The sequence below is a fragment of the Xyrauchen texanus genome, chromosome 42 (assembly GCF_025860055.1).
Source record: "Xyrauchen texanus isolate HMW12.3.18 chromosome 42, RBS_HiC_50CHRs, whole genome shotgun sequence".
NCBI classification, from domain to species: domain Eukaryota; kingdom Metazoa; phylum Chordata; class Actinopteri; order Cypriniformes; family Catostomidae; genus Xyrauchen; species Xyrauchen texanus.
The window spans coordinates 31276326-31299160 of record NC_068317.1 but is presented as its reverse complement, the minus strand read 5'-3'; the positions used below and the strand labels follow the sequence as shown (position 1 = coordinate 31299160).

The 22835-nt window shown below is 42.0% G+C and overlaps 1 pseudogene; it reads left to right on the top strand.

The window, feature by feature from the left end:
* The first annotated feature begins 38 nt into the window (after positions 1-38).
* LOC127635043 (uncharacterized) overlaps positions 39-22835 on the top strand; it is a 39599-nt pseudogene continuing 16802 nt past the window's right edge.

Here is a 22835-nt window from a genome sequence, read left to right as displayed (position 1 = left end):
GTAAGCATTACCACTATCAAACGCATCTAAAGCACAACATGACCATGAAGCAGCTCTACAGGGTCCCATCTGAGAGGATCAGTGTCAGGTCAAAGAACTGCGACATGAATATGTACAGGTAAGTGTTTCAGTCCTTTACGTGACATTGTGTGCCGCCATCAGTCTTCGAGGGCTTCTGCACCATCATGCCAAACTGGGTCCCTATAATGCGCAACACATATCACATCTCTAGATGCACTTCATGATGCGGTTGTACAGGATGGACCGGAGCAGCCCAGGTTTGTTGTTGTCTGGGATAATGTTAGTGTCCATCGGGCTGCTCTGGTCCAGAACCGGTTCACCAACCACGATCAATCTGAAGTTGTGTACTTGCCCTCTTACTCGCCATTTCTAAATCCTATAGAGGAATTGTTTTCCACTTGGAGATGGCGCACATATGACCGTCAACCACATGCCCGTATGCCTCTTCTGCGGGCAATGGAACCGCCTCGCGGGGACATTGAGGTGAGGTCAATCCAGGGATGGATCCGGCACACATGGGGATATTCCCCGATGCTTGGCAAGAGAAGACATTGCTTGTGATGCTGATGAGATCCTGTGGCCAGACCCCAACAGACGGCCGGATCCATGAGCCCACTTGTGCACAGTTGTGTTTTTCTGTGTTTACAGTAGTGTATTGTTTGTTTTATTTTTGATTGAACTGAATTTACTGATAAATATACTACTGTAATGTAATGATTTCATGTTTCGGTTGTTGTGCCCTCTGTGGAACTGCTGAACATCAGTGAACACAAAAGCAGTGTTTCATGTAGAGTTGCTGCTGCTGCTCTGATGACACAATCACACACACTTGCATCCTATGCACACTTTCAGCGTGACATCTTGACAAAGGACTGTTGGGTTCTGATAGCAGTATACATGTGAAGTGTTATTTCCCAGTGTTGTGTCTTATTTGCTTGTGTGTAGAGTTTTGACACAATGAGCCAAGTTTAGCAAAACGTGTTCAAGCAACGGGCAAAAACTGTAATGCTTCATCAAGACTGGTATTGTGTGTGTGTGTGTGTGTGTGGTAGTGTTTGTGTGTAGTGTTTGTGTGTGTGTGTAGTGTTTGTGTGTGTGTGTAGTGTTTGTGTGTATGTGTGTGTGTCACGTTCACTACGTCACGGGTGTTCAGCAGCAATAATTGAATGATTGATTCACTTTCCTGATTGAAGGACGGGCCAGTCAAGAGTTGAATGAGTACGGGCTATAAACAGGAGCGAGTACTAGTTTTGGCATGTTGTCTAGTCAGGAGAGATGCGCCACCGGTAAGCTGCTGTTTCTATCATTGAGCTGCGGGTTTAAGTTTGTTTGCGCTACCGCTGTACTGACGCTGTATATGCGCGACTTGTATGCCTGATGATCGTTACTTTGGTCGCGCTGATAAAACCTTGTTTGCGGCCTGAGGTTTAACGTTGTCTGCTTTATAGTATCCGTGGTTCTATTTTAAGTGAATGTTTGGATTTGGAGCGTTTCACTGTCACACGAGTTACTTCCTGTTTGCGGTGCCGGATGGGTAATGTAGTTAATCGCTTTACATTTGATAATGGATTATTATGCTCAGCATTACTACTTAAAACTACACTCACTGGTTTCACTTTGGGCCAACACACTGAGAACACCTTTTGTGGGTTTGGGCGATTGGTTTAATGTATAACATTGACAGTGTTGTATATTTGGTGAGTGTTTAAACTTAATGGCTAAACAAAGCATATACATTTTAAACACAGAAATGAAACAGTTTCACACAAAGTATATTATAATAATTTATAATATTGAATGTTGATTAAATTCTATAATATATTATTCCATAATGTTTAAAATATTGGCTATATTGGAATTTATATTTATTTATGTATTATTCAGAATTTATGGTATATTATGTATGTGGTTATCAATGTTGCATTTACACCACTGTTTTTATGTCTACAGGTTTATAACCTGTTATGTGTGGATTAATCAACTGTATGTGGAAAATTAATCAAAGTAAATAAAAAGCCACAACGAGTTATAACAACGTGTCCTCTCCTGATGCCCCGTTCGGTGGGGAGATTCTGAAAGAACCGAACAGTGTGTGTGTGTGTGTGTGTGTGTGTGTGTGTGTGTGTGTGTGTGTGTGTGTGTGTGTGTGTGTGTGTGTGTGTGTGTGTGTGTGTGTGTGTGTGTGTGTGTTTCACTCTGTGATGTGATGACGCGCGCCAGTTCTATTTAAACTCTTGAAGATCTGTCATATACTCATCTTAATCTCCTCTATCTATCTGTCTCACATCTGTCTGTCTGTATTCACATGTATTTATTTCTTTGGGAGTGGTGGTAGCGTAGTGGGCTAAAGCACTTCACTGGTAATCTGGTAATCAGAAGGTTGCTGGTTGGATCCCCACAGTCACCACCATTGTGTCCTTGAGTAAGGCACTTAACTCCAGGTTGCTCCGGGGATTGTCCCTGTAATAAGTGCACTGTATAGTCACTTTGGTAATCAGAAGCATGCTGGTCAAATGCTTAAATGTAAATTTATTGAAGTCGCCATTTACCTAAACTCTATTTATTAAAAATGTGTGTGTGTGTGTGTGTGTGGTGTTTGTGAGTCTGTCTGTCTGTCTGTGTGTAGTGTTTGTGAGTCTGTCTGTCTGTGTAGTGTTTGTGTGTCTGTCTGTCTGTCTGTGTGTGTCTGTGTGGTGTTTGTGAGTCTGTCTGTCTTTTTGTCTGTAGTGTTTGTGAGTCTGTCTGTCTGTAGTGTTTGAGTTTGTGTCTGTCTGTGTAGTGTTTGTGAGTCTGTGAGTCTGTCTGTGTAGTGTTTGAGTCTGTCTGTCTGTCTGTGTAGTGTTTGTGAGTCTGTCTGTGTAGTGTTTGTGAGTCTGTGTGTGTCTGTAGTGTTTGTGTGTCTGTCTGTCTGTCTGTCTGTGTGTGTGTGTGTGTGTAGTGTTTGTGAGTCTGTCTGTCTGTCTTTTTGTCTGTAGTGTTTGAGTCTGTCTGTCTGTAGTGTTGTGTGTGTGTGTGTGTGTGTGTGTGTGTAGTGTTTGTGAGTCTGTCTGTGTGTGTGTCTGTAGTGTTTGTGAGTCTGTCTGTCTGTCTTTTTGTCTGTAGTGTTTGAGTCTGTCTGTCTGTCTGTAGTGTGTGTGTGTGTGTGTGTGTGTGTGTGTGTGTGTGTGTGTGTGTGTGTGTGTCTGTCTGTCTGTCTGTCTTTTTGTCTGTAGTGTTTGAGTCTGTCTGTCTGTGTGTGTGTCTGTAGTGTTTGTGAGTGTCTGTCTTTTTGTCTGTAGTGTTTGAGTCTGTCTGTCTGTAGTGTGTGTGTGTGTGTGTGTGTGTGTGTGTGTGTAGTGTTTGTGAGTCTGTCTGTGTGTGTGTCTGTAGTGTTTGTGAGTCTGTCTGTCTGTCTTTTTGTCTGTAGTGTTTGAGTCTGTCTGTCTGTCTGTAGTGTGTGTGTGTGTGTGTAGTGTTTGTGAGTCTGTCTTTTTGTCTGTAGTGTTTGTGTGTGTGTGTGTGTGTGTGTGTGTGTGTGTGTGTGTGTGTGTGTCTGTCTGTCTGTCTGTCTTTTTGTCTGTAGTGTTTGAGTCTGTCTGTCTGTGTGTGTGTCTGTAGTGTTTGTGAGTGTCTGTCTTTTTGTCTGTAGTGTTTGAGTCTGTCTGTCTGTAGTGTGTGTGTGTGTGTGTGTGTGTGTGTGTGTGTGTGTGTGTAGTGTTTGTGAGTCTGTCTGTGTGTGTGTCTGTAGTGTTTGTGAGTCTGTCTGTCTGTCTTTTTGTCTGTAGTGTTTGAGTCTGTCTGTCTGTCTGTAGTGTGTGTGTGTGTGTGTGTGTGTAGTGTTTGTGAGTCTGTCTTTTTGTCTGTAGTGTTTGTGTGTGTGTGTGTGTGTGTGTGTGTGTGTGTGTGTGTGTGTGTGTGTGTGTCTGTCTGTCTGTCTGTCTTTTTGTCTGTAGTGTTTGAGTCTGTCTGTCTGTGTGTGTGTCTGTAGTGTTTGTGAGTGTCTGTCTTTTTTGTCTGTACGTGTTGGTGTGTGTGTGTGTGTGTGTGTGTGTGTGTGTGTGTGTGTGTGTCTGTAGTGTTTGTGAGTCTGTCTGTCTGTGTGTGTGTGTGTGTGTGTGTGTGGGGTGTTTGTGAGTCTGTCTGTCACAAGGTAAAACAAGAAACGTGTTGAATGCTCTGAGATGAGGAGGAGTGTGGCTCACATGGATGAAGGTGCATATTACTATAATATGTTTGTTGCTTGATCCGTTTGTGTTTTCCAGCCGTGAGCGGGAAGAGGAAGTGGTCGTGGGATCAGTATCTGGAGGACGAGGCGGCTGAAGCGGCTCCTCTGCAGATCTTCACTGAGGTACAAACATCATCTGATGCTTTCACACTAAAGCAGCAACACTGGGACTCCAATGGAAACTTGTGTCATGCTGGATGTGAATTAATGTGTAAACTCGAACCTTCAGAGTATCAAACATTCGTCACGACTCGGCACACATTCAAGTAACGGACAGCTGTTACATCTGATGAGTTTCTAAACTGTAAGTGTTTATTTGATGTTGCTCAGCTGTGAGATTTGATCAAATAACTTCTCACGATTTATTACAGACTGAACTAAAGATCTGCAGATTCAGCCGGATTGTGTCCAACTGTCACTGTGATTAACACACACACACACACACACAGTGACTCGCATTCACACACTCACTCTCACATACACACACTCACACAGAGACACACACACACACAGTGACTCGCATACACACACTCACTCTCACATACACACACTCACACAGAGACACACTCGCACTCACACAGAGACACACGGAGACACGCACACACACTCGCACACAGAGACACACTCGCGCACACACACACTTACATGCGCACACACACACACACAGACACACACACTCCTACACAGAGACACACACATGGAAACACACTCCCACACAGAGACACACTCGCGCGCACACACACACTTACACTCTCTCACACACACACATAGTATTTTGTTTATTTCTAATGTAAAATTACACGTGTATTGGAAGTGTTACGTTAAAGATTTTTTAAAGCACAAATAATAAGCAGATACTTCTTTGTTAGTGACATGAGCTGAAGCGTGTGAGATGTGAGTGTGTGTGTGTGACTCTCGTGTGTCATAATATTGATTAACACAAACATTAATTTCGACTCGTTCCTCTTCTTTAAATGTGTTCCAGTGAGACACTCACAATGTAAGTCAATGGGGTTTAATCTGTACACATTAAAATACTCACTGACACATAAACAATCTGTGTGTTAACATGATTTTACTGTCATTAAATCACTCACTGACCTCATCTGTGTGAAGATAGAGAATGTTACAACTCCGTTGCCATGACGACGTAACACCGTAAACCCTTAAACGATGATTTAAACAACGTTACAGCTCAAATAATGCACAAGTTTAACAGAAGAATGAATGTAAGGGCTTTTATAAAATTATAAGCATCACATTTCTGACTTTAAACCTCCAAATATTGCCCCCATTGACTTCCATTATAAGTGTCTCACTGGAACACACATGTAAAGAAAAGGAGGAACGAGGGGGTTCTGAATATCTCCGCGAGTATTGACGCTGACTGTCACACCTGGAGTCGTGAGTTTGTATTCAGGACGTGCTGAGTGAATCCAGTCAGGTCTCCTTAGCAACCAAATTGGGCCGGTTGCTAGGGAGGGTGTATTTGAATGTATTTTTGAATAATTTAATAGATGAGCGTCACAACATTGACTCTTCTCTCAATAATTGTTGAAGGTGATCGGGTTTCTTCTGCGTCTACATATTGATGGTTACTCCGAGTGCTATGACTTCTGGGTAAACGCTGATTCACCTGACATCAAACCAGCTGGATGGAGTCAACAAGCCATAAACTTCACCCAAACATACTCACTATGACATTAATAAAGACGTGCATTGGAAGAACACTTATAGCTATTATATATATAATGTTTGACTCTTGCGCTTTATTCTTCTCTCTTCTGTCATCAGGTCACAAGCTGAACGAGTTTACCTGGAAGAAATATCTGGAGTCTTGTAACGCTCAAGCTGCACCAAAGATTCTCTTCAAAGCCCAAAGCAGTGTAAGTCATCTGTCCGCGTCTCCTGTCATCCTGTGACATGACAACGGTCCCGCTGGGAGTTTTATTGCGAGCCCAGACGCCTTTGACACATACAGACATTCTGAACCAGTAGATCTGATGTTAACGAGCTCTGTCGTGGGTTTCTGGTTCTTGAAACAGACCTCAAACTCCTCGACATTTGAAGTGGAGATGAAGATGGAGGCGGTGGACCGGAAGAACCCGTGTCTGGTGTGTGTGGCCAGCATCTCCGATATCGTGGACAATCGATTCCTGGTTCAACTGGGACGACACTTACGACTACTGGTGAGAAACTCCTCAAGATTGACTCAGTTTATGATGTCATCTTTATAATCTTAATGGGGAAAGTCGTTTTGAAACGTAAGGTTGAATTAGATTTGGACATTTTAGTTTTGAAAATGTATATTTGTGTATAATGTGTGTAATACTGTATGTATGTATATGTATATATATATATATATATATATATATAAAAATGTATGTATTAATTTCACTAACAAAGTACTATGAGTCCTCCATGGGGCTTGTTTTTTCAGCATGGCACAGTTGTTCTAGCATGCTTTGATATATGATGCTGTTTTAACCTTATTAATTACCACAATATTTGCATTTGTACCTACAGTGCACATTCTGTTGTACATAAATATAGAAATCATCACTGAACAATGGTACCGCCACAGTACAATATGTGGGGATTAAAATAATGTATATATAGAATATACAACAACACAATAAACATATATATACACTTAAACAAACAAACACACACACACATACACACACACACACACACATATACATACACATACATACATACATGCATACATACACATGCTTATACATACATACATACATAAATATACACATACATACATACACATGCATATACATACATGCATACACATACATACATACACATGCATACATGCATACACACACATGCATACATACATACACATGCATACACATACATACATACACATGCATACACATACATACACACACATGCATATTCATACACACATACATACACATGCATACACATATATACATGCATATACATACATACATACACATACATACACACATGCATACACATACATACACACACATGCATATACATACATACACATACATGCATACACATGCATACATACACATACATGCATACACATGCATATACATACATACATGCATACACATGCATACACACACATACATACATGCATACACATACATACATGCACATACATACACATGCATACACATACATACATACACATGCATACACATGCATACATACACATGCATATACATACATACATACATACACATACATACATACATACATACACATGCATATACATACATGCATACACATGCATATACATACATGCATACACATGCATATACATACATGCATACACATGCATACACATACATGCATACACATACATACATGCACATACATACACATGCATACACATACATACATACACATGCATATACATACATACATACATACACATACATACATGCATGCATGCATACACATGCATGCATGCATACACATGCATGCATGCATACACATACATACATGCATACACATACATGCATACACACACATACATACATGCATACACATGCATACATGCATACACATACATGCATACACACACATACATACATGCATACACATGCATACACATACATACATGCATACACATGCATACACATACATACATACATACACATACATACATACATACACATACATACATACATACACATGCATACACATACATGCATACACATACATACACATACATACATGCATACACATACATACATACATACATACATACACATGCATATACATACATACATACATACACATGCATATACATACATACATACATGCATACACATGCATACACATGCATATGCATATACATACATACATACATACACATGCATATACATACATACATACATACATACATACATGCATACACATGCATATACATACATACACATGCATACACATACATACACATACATGCATACACATGCATATACATACATACATACATACACATACATACATACATGCATACATACACATGCATATACATACATGCATACATACATACACATGCATATACATACATGCATACACATGCATACACATGCATACATACACATGCATACATACACACATACATGCATACACATACATGCATACATATACATGCATATACATGCATACACATACATACATACATGCATATACATACATACACATGCATATACATACATGCATGCACATACATGCATACACATACATGCATACACATGCATACACATACATACATGCATATACATATACATACATACATGCATATACATACATACATATACATACATGCATATACATATACATACATACATGCATATACATACATACATACATACATACATACATACACATGCATATACATACATGCATGCATGCATGCATATATATACATACATACATACATACATGCATGCATATACAGTGGGTACGGAAAGTATTCAGACCCCCTTAAATTTTTCACTCTTTGTTATATTGCAGCCATTTGCTAAAATCATTTAAGTTCATTTTTTTTCCTCATTATTGTACACACAGCACCCCATATTGACAGAAAAACACAGAATTGTTGACATTTTTGCACATTTATTAAAAAAGAAAAACTGAAATATCACATGGTCCTAAGTATTCAGACCCTTTGCTGTGACACTCATATATTTAACTCAGATGCTGTCCATTTCTTCTGATCATCCTTGAGATGGTTCTACACCTTCAATTGAGTCCAGCTGTGTTTGATTATACTGATTGGACTTGATTAGGAAAGCCACACACCTGTCTATATAAGACCTTACAGCTCACAGTGCATGTCAGAGCAAATGAGAATCATGAGGTCAAAGGAACTGCCTGAAGAGCTCAGAGACAGAGTTGTGGCAAGGCACAGATCTGGCCAAGGTTACAAAAAAATTTCTGCTGCCCTTAAGGTTCATAAGAGCACAGTGGCCTCCATAATCCTTAAATGGAAGACGTTTGGGACGACCAGAACCCTTCCTAGAGCTGGCCGTCCGGCCAAACTGAGCTATCGGGGGAGAAGAGCCTTGGTGAGAGAGGTAAAGAAGAACCCAAAGATCACTGTGGCTGAGCTCCAGAGATGGAGTCGGGAGATGGGAGAAAGTTGTAGTAAGTCAACCATCACTGCAGCATCCACCAGTCGGGGCTTTATGGCAGAGTGGCCCGACGGAAGCCTCTCCTCAGTGCAAGACACATGAAAGCCTGCATGGAGGACTCCAAGATGGTGATAAATAAGATTCTCTGGTCTGATGAGACCAAGATAGAACTTTTTGGCCTTAATTCTTAGCGGTATGTGTGGAGAAAACCAGGCACTGCTCATCACCTGTCCAATACAGTCTCAACAGTGAAGCATGGTGGTGGCAGCATCATGCTGTGGGGGTGTTTTTGAGCTGCAGGGACAGGACGACTGGTTGCAATCGAGGGAAAGATGAATGCGGCCAAGTACAGGGATATCCTGGACGAAAACCTTCTCCAGAGTGCTCTGGACCTCAGACTGGGCCGAAGGTTTACCTTCCAACAAGACAATGACCCTAAGCACACCACTAACATAACGAAGGAGTGGCTTCACAACAACTCCGTGACTGTTCTTGAATGGCCCAGCCAGAGCCCTGACTTAAACCCAATTGAGCATCTCTGGAGAGACCTGAAAATGGCTGTCCACCAACGTTTACCATCCAACCTGACAGAACTGGAGAGGATCTGCAAGGAGGAATGGCAGAGGATACCCAAATCCAGATGTGAAAAACTTGTTGCATCTTTCCCAAAAAGACTCATGGCTGTATTAGATCAAAAGGGTGCTTCTACTAAATACTGAACAAAGGGTCTGAATACTTAGGACCATGTGATATTTCAGTTTTTCTTTTTTAATAAATGTGCAAAAATGTCAACAATTCTGTGTTTTTCTGTCAATATGGGGTGCTGTGTGTACAATAATGAGGAAAAAAATTAACTTAAATGATTTTAGCAAATGGCTGCAATATAACAGAGTGAAAAATTTAAGGGGGTCTGAATACTTTCCGTACCCACTGTATATATTAATGGTAATAACTAGGAGAGAATCCTAGAGTTCTGATTGGGTTCTGGAGGACGTTTAAGATTTATCACTTGCACACAGACTATAAGAGATCACAAGAGTCTCTCCTGCGTGTGTGTGTGTGTGTGTGTGTGTGTGTGTGTGTGTGTGTGTGTGTGTGTGTGTGTGTGTGTGTGTAAATGAACACATCACCAGCAGTGATTGAAGTGTGTGACACGTTGCTGCAGAATTTACACATGCATGCTCTAAAGAGAGGAAGACAAGGAGGATGTAAAATTAGAGTCGTCCGTACACGGAGCAGGTAGAAATGGATTATTGCATCCAAGCGTCACTTAAACGCAACATAAGATTCTGTGTTATTGCAGATCAGCACTACACAACCACCAGACAAACACATTCTGCCTCTCACCTGTCAGTCATTCATTTAAGCATTTGTTTTTGTGTTCTTCTTAGGTGTGATGCGACAAGTCCTCATATTCACCCGGTGGGCTGGTGTCAGGATCACGGGCGGCCGCTCACGGCACCTCAGGGTGAGGAACTAAACATAAAAACACCCATTTAGTTTACTGATAAACAATCTCAGGTCTGACCCACGATGTAATTAACTACAAAACATGAAATGTCACGGAATTTGCCTTATTTGTATGGCCCAGTGTGATTATTAAACCATAAAAGGGTGCGATTTAATGAAATAAATGTACAGTCTGTATGTGCTGCTCATTTTAAAGTGAATGTGTGAGGGGTTCTGTGGATCTCAGCGAGTATTGACGCTGACTATCACACCTTGAGTCATGAGTTTGAATCCAGGGCGTGGTGAGTGACTCCAGCCAGGTCTCCTTAGCAACCAAATTCTCCCGGTTGCTAGGGAGGGTAGAGTCACGTGGGGTAACCTAATCATGGTCACTATAATGTGGTTCTCACTCTCGGTGGGGCGTGTGGTGAGTGACTCCAGCCAGGTCTCCTTAGCAACCAAATTGGCCCGGTTGCTAGGGAGGGTAGAGTCACATGGGGTAACCTCCTCGTGGTCACTATAATGTGGTTCTCACTCTCGGTGGGGCGTGTGGCGAGTTGTGCGTGGATGCCGCGGAGAATAGCGTGAAGCCTCCACACGCGCTACGTCTCCGCGGTAACGCACTCAACAAGTCACGTGATAAGATGCGCGGATTGACGGTCTCAGACGCGGAGGCAACTTGGTTTCATCCTCCGCAACCTGGATTGAGTCACTACGCCAACGCGAAGTCTTATGGTGCGTTCACATTGAACGCGAAGACTTACAACGGCGTGATTACATACAAAGTCAATACAAAGATGGGAATAGATGAAATGGCGGCGCAAATGAAGCGGATGACGCAACTCAAACACGCAAAATCGATTCACGTATTCGCACGGGTTAAACTTTTTCAACTCTAGCGGAAAATCCGCATGACGCATTGTCGCGAAAGCCTATCAGCATTGAGATTGTCCGGATGTCACTGACGTACTGATGTAGTAGCAGAAGAAATCTGAAAAAATGGACGAAAGATTGTTGTAGCGGTGTGTGGACACACGGAGTTGTACGACACATGTCACACATGTACAGAGACCGGACGAATAAAGACATCGCTTGGAGGAAAGTGAGCGAGGAAGTCAGACGACCTCGTAAGTTCTGAAAATATGCGCGACTGCTTGATTCCAGCTATTGGTTGAACTTTACTATGAACCAAGTCGTAGAAGCCACGCCTCCTGTCCTTTTCCGGAAGAGAAGGGGGAATACTCGCGGGTTCGCGTTACTCGCGCGAACGCCAGTTTAAATACACATTTATAATCCAGCGGTCAAACTCGCGCGAGCAATGCGATGGGAATTTTCTTTGCGTTGTATGTGAACGCACCATTAGAGCGCATTGGGAAATCTGCGTTCCAAATTAGGGAGAAAAGTGTAAAAATGTATTGCAACTTTTTTTTTTTCTATACAATAATTTTTCCTCTTTCCCACTTAATAATATCAGAACAAAAACAAATTGCGATTTTGGTCAGATAAGTGTCTTAATTTTGCTATTGACTAATTTAGGAAAATTTATTTTATTTTGGTTAGTTTTGGAGTTATAAAGAAGTACTTTAGTTTTTTTTATTGCAGTGAATGAAAATGTTTTTATGTAGTTTTTGTTGCAATTGATCTAAAGGATAATAACAATTGTGGCACTATAACAATTACTGTTTGTTTAGAGCCACCCGCTAAGACCCGCCCCCAAAAACGTTCCTTAACCAATGGCGCGAGAGATGATGGAATGAAGAGAAACAGAATCTCAGAGGTCTTTCATAACATATTTTACTGTTGCATACTAATGTAATTTAATACAATGTAATAAAATATGTAATATGTATGAATAAATGACTTCTTAAGCTTTATAAAGCGCACATACATCTATGACTAAAGATGACAATTAATCATCATTACCATGAAAGCCCTAAAACAGACAATTAATCGTCATAATCACCACTATTTCAACAGCCCTAGTCCCCATTATGGAAAAGAGCAGCGTGAACATTCTGCCTAACTTCTGCTTTTGTGTTCCACTGTAGAAAGGCATGCAGGTTTTTAAATGGTGAATGTAAACGACATGAGGGTGAGTAAATGGTGACGTTTTTTTAACTAAAATCTTTCTGCAAGGTAAGGATTTTTCTCCAGTGTGTTGGATGCAGTTCAGAGATGAGACACGTCCGATGAGACACCTGCGCCACCTGCCAAAAATCTCTGTCCCTGATGAGGGTCGTGGCTTGAGCAAATCATCAATTCTTCAGTTTAACTCGCAGCTGTCTCAAAGCTTTACATCTGATCAGGCTTTTAACAGAAACTGTTCACAGGGTCTGTTTGAGCAGTTTAGTGCTGCTGTGTTTTACAATCACTGCCGTCCGCTCACAGACGAGAACTAAACGAGCTCTACACGAGCACCAAACGAGCACCAAACAAGCTCTAAACGGGCACCAAGCGAGCGCCAAGCGAGCACCAAACGAGCGCCAAGCGAGCACCAAACGGGCACCAAGCGAGCTCTAAACGGGCACCAAGCGAGCTCTAAACGGGCACCAAGCGAGCTCCAAACGGGCACCAAACGGGCACCAAACGAGCACCAAACGAGCACCAAACGAGCACCAAACGAGCACTAAACGATCTCAGCAGGTTGTGGAATTGACCGTGACCTCAGTGACCCACAGAATATGAAGCACAAACATGGACCCTTGACTTGGTGATCTCCCCCTCATATCCCGATGCTGTTCCCATAGCTCGCCTTTCCCAGCATATAATCATGCTAATCAAGCGTGCACGCCGCGTTCATATATCACCCGTCCTTCATGAAAGGACACAGTCGTTTCTTAGAAAGCCACTTTTGATGACACTGAGCGAGAGACCGTTTTTAAGCTACTCTTCAGCCAAATCCTCTCTGCTTGGAAACAAAATTGGAAATCTAATTAACATCTTATTTGCATGCATTTACATACCGTTAGCTCAACACTAGCTATGCAAGTAGAGCTCCAGCGGCACATTGCAATCTGTCGGACAGGTTTGTGTGCAACTTTTAAACCGTTTAGTGAAGTTGTGTCTCACTTTAATAAACATCCTCTAGAGCTGAAAGGAGTTTGACACTCAAAAGCTGTTTTAATGAGACGCCCTAAAGCTACAATATTACAATGAGCAAGAGCTACATGAACAGAAATGCACCTTAATAAAAACATCATATCATTTGCATATTAAACACTTCATAATCTTCTTTGCCTTGTTTCATAATTTAAGCTTCATTATAGACGAGCTGAATCATTATGCATTATATAGTGTGGGGTGAGAAACTCAGAGTTGTGCTCTCTGATTTTTCTGCAGCCATTTGGTGGTTGCTAGGTTGTTCTGTTTGGTTGCTAGGGTGTTCTAGGGGATTTCTAGGTTGTTGCTAAGGTGTTGTGGTGATTTCGAGGTAGATGCTTGGGTGTATTGTGTGGTTGCTAGGGTGTTCTGGGTGATTTCTATGTTGTTGCTAGGGTGTTCTGGGGGATTACTAGGTTGTTGCTAGGGTGTTCTGGGGGATTACTAGGTTGTTGCTAGGGTGTTCTGGGGGATTACTAGGTTGTTGCTTGTGTGTTTTGTGTGGTTGCTTGGTGGTTCCAGGTTATTTCTGGGTGGTTGCTAGGGTGTTCTTGGTGATTTCTAGGTGGTTGCTAAGGTATTCTGTTTGGTTGCTAGGGTGGTCTGGGAAATTTGTAAGTGGTTGCTAGGTGTTCTGGGTAATTTCTTGCTGGATGCTAGGGTGTTCTGGGGGATTTCTAGGTGTTTACTAGTGTGTTCTGTGTGGTTGCTAGGGTGTTTGTGGTGATTTCTAGGTTGTTGCTTGTGTGTTTTGTGTGGTTGCTTGGTGGTTCTAGGTGATTTATTGGTGGTTGCTATGGAGTTCCAGGTTATTTCTAGGTTGTTGCTAGGGTGTTCTTGGTGATTTCTAGGTGGTTGCTAAGGTATACTGTTTGGTTGCTAGGGTGGTCTGGGAAATTTGTAGGTGGTTGCTAGGGTGTTCAGGGTGATTTCTGTATGGTTGCCAGGGTGTTCTCTGTGGTTGCTAGGTGGTTGTTTACTGGCTCAGTTGAAAGGAGTACTGCACCGTCGTGTCTCTGATATCTTTGCTCGAGTCTCTCCTTCAGTACATAAATAATACGAATAAATGATATTGAAATGTGAGCTCAATGTGAATAATTGTGTGCTTAAGGTATTTTATATGCCATCCCTTACAGAAATGTTAGTTAAAGAAGTTAGACATGAAGAACACCAGTAATAAAGTAACGTTTGATTCGGCAGTTCCTAATCAGATGTTTCGATCCATTTAAATGGAAGTTCTCCAACACACAAACATCACGTGACCATGTGCTGAAGTTCATTTTGATTTGTGTCTGGACGTCAGTTGATGGTCACAGTAAATTTAGTCTCTTGGTCTATTTCTGATCCCCTCATTTCTCCTCTGCTCTGTCCATCCCATAATTCACCACAGATTTAATGAACACCGAAACAGCCGATGGTCTTCCGATCCTCCAGGGGTTTTCCAGAGTCAAGCATTTTGCTCTTTTATAAGCATCAGCTCTGTTCTAAAACATACTGAGCTGCCTACAAAGGCAGCTCCCTTCTTAGGCAGCATCCTAACTGACATGAAACCTCATTAGTGACTGATTTGGTCACTAATCTGGGGGTAAGATGGTGCGTAGTCCGCTTATAGTGAACGGCGGTACTGCTGTTACAATTTGATACATGTTTGTTATTTTGCACATTATCGTCAATTATGCAACTCCTTTGAGGTCATCGCAGTGCCTCCTGTCAATCATCTCTCTCTCTGTCAGTGCCTTTGGTTGCCCGTACTCTGACATGAACATGAAGAAGGACGTGATTCTGCCAGACCGTCTCGGAGGAGAGAAGCAGATCACATTCATCCCTGTTCAATTTGTGCAGAAGACCAAACGCGTGTCTCCAGATGAGGAAGAGGAGAAGGATGAAGAGAACAGGCCGTTTAATAACACTGAGATGTTAAGTGCAATTATTATCATTTTCATAAAACTCAAATGCACATGATGGGTATGATCGCTTTTTAAAATGCACATTGTTTCCAGGGTGTGATGTGATACTTAATTTTACCAGGTTCTGGGTATCTCAGCAAATATTGACACTGACACACACCTGGAGTCGTGAGTTTGAATCCAGGACGTGCTGAGTGACTCCAGTCAGGTCTCCTTAGCAACCAAATTGGCCCGGTTGCTAGGGAGGGTAGAGTCACATGGGGTAACCTCCTTGTGGTCACTATAATGTGGTTCTCGTTCTCGGTGGGGCGTGTGGTGAGTGACTCCAGCCAGTGAAGCGTGAAGCCTCCACACGCGCTACGTCTCCATGGTAACGCTGAGATTCGCCACCACAAGGACTTAGAGCACATTGGGTATTGGGCGTTCCAAATTGCAGAGAAAAAGGGGAGGAAATCCAAAATAATTAAACCCAAATGCAATTCACACAAAACAATGTCTTGAATGCGCCTCTTCTATGAGGAACGTGTTTTCAGTTACAGAGATCGAAGTCATTTTGATATTTATTCTGGGGCTTAATGTCGAAACTGTCACGGATAGGTTTCCTCAAAAGCTGAAATTCATGAAAAAATGAAACGTTGACACGAGCAATGCAGAATGATATTTTATTATTGTTTCTTAAAATTAATCCGCAGTGAATCTATTGAGTTTTGAAATGATTGAAAAGTCATGTGGTGTAACCAACGTAGTCAGAAATGTTGTTGTCATGTGACCGATCTCGACCTGCAAGACTGTGTGTGAAGATTTAAAAACACTATATTTTATATTTTAAGAGAAGGCGCACTTGGTTCACTGTTATGTATTCAAGCTGCAAGAAATCTATTTTAATGGCTTTTACTTGATGGTTGCACCACAGGACATTTTATAGTCTTTGAGGGTGCGTTCACACTTGTAGTTTGGTTCTCTTGGTCCGGACCTAAAATGAAAATGATACATTTTGTCCTGGTTAATTTAGCGTTGACATTGGCATATATAAAACCGAAACTATTGATACAAAACCAAAGGCATCAGGGAAAAGTCACGACAGATTTTATGACGTATATATTTTACTTACCGAACATCCAAAACAATGCTGGCGAAATGCGCTCATTGGATGTATATATGTGTATATATATGGTGTGAACTGACCAATCAGAGCAGAGTATGCGCTCTGAAAGGAGGAGTTTAGAATGAACGCTTTAGAATGGACCAATCAGAGCAGAGTATGTTCTAAAGGTTAATTGATGAGTAAATTAAAGTGTTTTTTGAGCTTTGATGCATGTAAATCTATTATATGAGACCTTAAAACTAAATTAAGCACGTTTATAAACCACTGGACAAGGTAGATACATCGTGAACGGTAAACGCAGCGGTAATGATCGATTCGTAACCGCTTGACAAGCAATATAAGCTTCAACAACCCTATCAGAAAACATATCCAAGCATTATAGCAGGTAAACAACTTAAACAACTGTCCGCTGTGATGCTGTCAAGTAGCATAATCTGTTTGGATATGGAGTTTCATTGATTTTGTCTCTCTCAGGGGGGTGTTAGCGGGGTATGACGGGGCCCCTCGTCTGCGCGGTCAGCCCCCGATGTTGAAGAGGGAACATCAAGAACAACCATCCACTCAGGGACAAAACCCGCTGTCACCCCTCACCAAGAGAGGCCGGTTACCCAGCAGGTAAAACACCGCAAATGCACTTCATGAATGAATGTCTGCTTGAACCTTTACCTGAGCAGTCAAGCGCTTCATCTTTACGCTCTGGGCATTAATAACATATCATTTGTGCTTTTGAGACAAGACGATGTCATCAATATGTTAATGCTTCTCAAAGTGACAGTCATGTAAATAGCTCATAGATGACCTCAAAGATAAACAGACATGAACTAAAACAACTCTTCATTTCCGTCTCATGGGGTATTTTGTTGTTCAGCGGGACACTGTCTGTCCTGAAGTGATGTCACAGGTTTATATGTGCGGAGTCAAACAGACAGTGTTGCTTATTGTGATACAACCTCTGATATGACACACGTATGGAGTGAACAGCCCCCAGTGGCCACTGTCCACTGTCCATCCACTCACACACTCACACTTACACGCACGCACACACACACACACCTTCACCTTCACATGCACACACACGCATCCATGCACACTCATACACGTGCACACACTCACACACACATTCACACACTCACACTTACGCACACGCACACACTTGCACACACACATACTTACACACACTCACACTTACGCACGCACGCACACGCACACACACACACATACTCACAAACACACTCACATTCACATACTCACACTTACGCACACTCATGCACACACACACACACACTCATGTACTTGCACACACACATACTCACACACACACTCACATTCACACATTCACACACTCACATTAACTCCACTCCAATGAACTGCCCGTGTCTTTACATAAAGCAACTCAAACTAAAGCTTTAAACAACTCGATCTGCCGTCACCTGCACTAAACATCACTGTACTGTAAATGAACATCTTGTGCAGCTGTTTAATATACAACACAGTCACATGATTGTGCTACACTCTCTCTCTCTCTGAGGAAATCTGTTCTTCATAGATGTTCAGGGAATGCTGAGACTCCCAAACATTGCTGTGTAATCGGCAGTAAAGCAAATGAAACTTAAACGATTGAAGCCAGAGGAACCTGACACTGTAACAACACACTGACACACTGTAACAACACACTGTAACAACACACTGACACACTGTAACAACACACTGACACACTGTAACAACACACTGACACACTGTAACAACACACTGACACACTGTAACAACACACTGACACACTGTAACAACACACTGACACAACACACTGTAACAACACACTGACACACTGTAACAACACACTGACACACTGTAACAACACACTGACACTGTAACAACACACTGACACTGTAACAACACACTGTAACAACACACTGACACTGTAACAACACACTGTAACAACACACTGACACACTGTAACAACACACTGACACACTGTAACAACACACTGTAACAACACACTGTAACAACACACTGTAACAACACACTGTAACAACACACTGACACACTGTGCAAGTGTGTGTGTGTGTGCGTGTGTGAGTGTGTCCGTGTGTGCGTGTGTGAGTGTGTCCGTGTGTGCGTTTGTGTGTGTGCTTGTGTGAGTGTGTGCATGTGTGAGTGTGTCCGTGTGAGTGTGTGCGTGTCCGTGTGTGCATGTGTGTGTGTCAGTGTGTGCGTGTGAGTGTGTCCATGTGTGCGTGTGAGTGTGTCCCTGTGAGTGTGTGCGTGTGTGAGCATTTGTCCGTGTGTGCGTGTGTGTGTGTCCGTGTGAGCGTGTGCGACTGTGTCCGTGAGTGTGTCCATGTGTGTGAGTGTGTCCATGTGTGTGAGTGTGTCCATGTGTGTGAGTGTGTCCGTGTGTGAGTGTGTGCGTGTGTCCGTGTGCACGTGTGCGAGTGTGTCCGCGTGCGCATGTGCGAGTGTCTGCGTGTGCATGTGCGTGTGTGTCCGCGTGTGCATGTGCGAGTGTGTCCGCGTGTGCATGTGCGAGTGTGTCCGCGTGTGCGAGTGTGTCCGCGTGTGCGAGTGTGTCTGCGTGTGCGTGTGTGTCCGCGTGTGCGAGTGTGTCCGCGTGTGCGAGTGTGTCCGCGTGTGCATGTGCGAGTGTGTCCGCGTGTGCATGTGCGAGTGTGTCCGCGTGTGCATGTGCGAGTGTGTCCGCGTGTGCATGTGCGAGTGTGTCTGCGAGTGTGTCTGCGTGTGCGAGTGTGTCTGCGTGTGTGTCCGCGTGTGCATGTGCGAGTGTGTCCGCGTGTGCATGTGCGAGTGTGTCCGCGTGTGCATGTGCGTGTGTGTCCGCGTGTGCATGTGCGTGTGTGTCCGCGTGTGCATGTGCGAGTGTGTCCGCGTGTGCATGTGCGAGTGTGTCCGCATGTGCGAGTGTGTCCGCGTGTGCATGTGCGAGTGTGTCTGCGTGTGCATGTGCGAGTGTGTCTGCGTGTGCATGTGCGTGTGTGTCCGCGTGTGCGTGTGCATGTGCGAGTGTGTCTGCGTGTGCATGTGCGATATTAACAACACTTTTGTGAAATTGGAATTTCGACTAGTAGAATAACATTTTAACTTGTGATATTTAAATATAGAAATGTATGTATAGTTCATAACCTGCATGTGATTGTAATACACTCTGGCTGTGTGGTAAATAGAAAACTATTGCATGCTATGTGATATTTACATGTAGTTGGCTTGTAGAAAATGCACGTACTGTGCACAGTATACATACTATAGACTGCAGATATAGTACAAGTTGAATTCTAGTATGTTATTCAGAACAGACACAGGACTTTTCTTCACTGATGTAATGCTGCATGTGTCATTGTATAGACTTTTGTGTCTGCTGGTGAATTATCCTGCGCTGAAAGCAGAAATTCATCATTCATAAGCGATTCATCTCTGTTGAATTAACGATGCTGATTACCTGAAAGCAGTCGAGTTCTGACTCGCTCTGAAAATCACTTTTGCATCGACACATGCTGAACTCCTTTAAATTACAAATGCATCTACAGAGTCTCATCTACAGCCCTGAACTCTTTGAGAAATGCTATGAAATGTTTTATTTTTAGAATGCCGCAAGATTATGCTGGGATTTTCTTCCAGCAGAGGCGTTGAAGTGATTCAGCTCTTTCAGCACACCTGCAGTTTTGAGCTGCTTCTGGCGTGTTCTTTTCTCTGCTGCAGGTGAATAAAGCCGCACAAACATCATCTGTGTTTCTGCATTAGTTTGTCTGGAGCTGGAGTAATGTTGGCCAAACAGAAGAGATACTTATTATTATATACAGAGACAAATCTCTGACACAGCCTTGAAAATCTGAAACTTAAAAACAGCAGGTCATGAAAATGTGATGAATCTTAAAAATTCAGTAAAACTACTCAATCACTGCTGAACATCATCACTATACTACTCAATCACCGCTGAACTTCATCACTATACTACTCAATCACTGCTGAACATCATCACTATACTACTCAATCACCGCTGAACATCATCACTATACTACTCAATCACCGCTGAACTTCATCATCACTATACTACTCAATCACTGCTGAACATCATCACTATACTACTCAATCACTGCTGAACTTCATCACTATACTACTCAATCACTGCTGAACATCATCACTATACTACTCAATCACCGCTGAACTTCATCACTATACTACTCAATCACTGCTGAACATCATCACTATACTACTCAATCACCGCTGAACTTCATCACTATACTACTCAATCACTGCTGAACATCATCATCACTATACTACTCAATCACCGCTGAACTTCATCACTATACTACTCAATCACTGCTGAACATCATCACTATACTACTCAATCACTGCTGAACATCATCATCACTATACTACTCAATCACTGCTGAACTTCTTCATCACTATACTACTCAATCACTGCTGAACATCATCATCACTATACTACTCAATCACTGCTGAACATCATCATCACTATACTACTCAATCACTGCTGAACTTCATCACTATACTACTCAATCACTGCTGAACTTCATCATCACTATACTACTCAATCACTGCTGAACATCATCATCACTATACTACTCAATCACTGCTGAACATCATCATCACTATACTACTCAATCACTGCTGAACTTCATCATCACTATACTACTCAATCACTGCTGAACATCATCATCACTATACTACTCAATCACTGCTGAACATCATCATCACTATACTACTCAATCACCGCTGAACTTCATCACTATACTACTCAATCACTGCTGAACATCATCATCACTATACTACTCAATCACCGCTGAACTTCATCACTATACTACTCAATCACCGCTGAACTTCATCACTATACTACTCAATCACCGCTGAACATCATCACTATACTACTCAATCACTGCTGAACATCATCATCACTATACTACTCAATCACTGCTGAACATCATCATCACTATACTAAATCACTGCTGAACATCATCATCACTATACTACTCAATCACTGCTGAAAATCATCACTATACTACTCAATAACTGCTGAACATCATCACTATACTACTCAATCACTGCTGAACATCATCACTATACTACTCAATCACTGCTGAACATCATCATCACTATACTACTCAATCACTGCTGAACATCATCATCACTATACTACTCAATCACTGCTGAACTTCATCATCACTATACTACTCAATCACTGCTGAACTTCATCATCACTATACTACTCAATCACTGCTGAACTTCATCATCACTATACTACTCAATCACTGCTGAACTTCATCATCACTATACTACTCAATCACTGCTGAACTTCATCATCACTATACTACTCAATCACTGCTGAACTTCATCATCACTATACTACTCAATCACTGCTGAACTTCATCACTATACTACTCAATCACTGCTGAACTTCATCACTATACTACTCAATCACTGCTGAACATCATCATCACTATACTACTCAATCACTGCTGAACATCATCACTATACTACTCAATCACTGCTGAACTTCTTCATCACTATACTACTCAATCACTGCTGAACATCATCATCATCACTATACTACTCAATCACTGCTGAACATCATCATCATCACTATACTACTCAATCACTGCTGAACATCATCATCACTATACTACTCAATCACTGCTGAACATCATCACTATACTACTCAATCACTGCTGAACTTCTTCATCACTATACTACTCAATCACTGCTGAACATCATCATCATCACTATACTACTCAATCACTGCTGAACTTCATCACTATACTACTCAATCACTGCTGAACATCATCATCACTATACTACTCAATCACTGCTGAACTTCATCATCACTATACTACTCAATCACTGCTGAACATCATCATCACTATACTACTCAATCACTG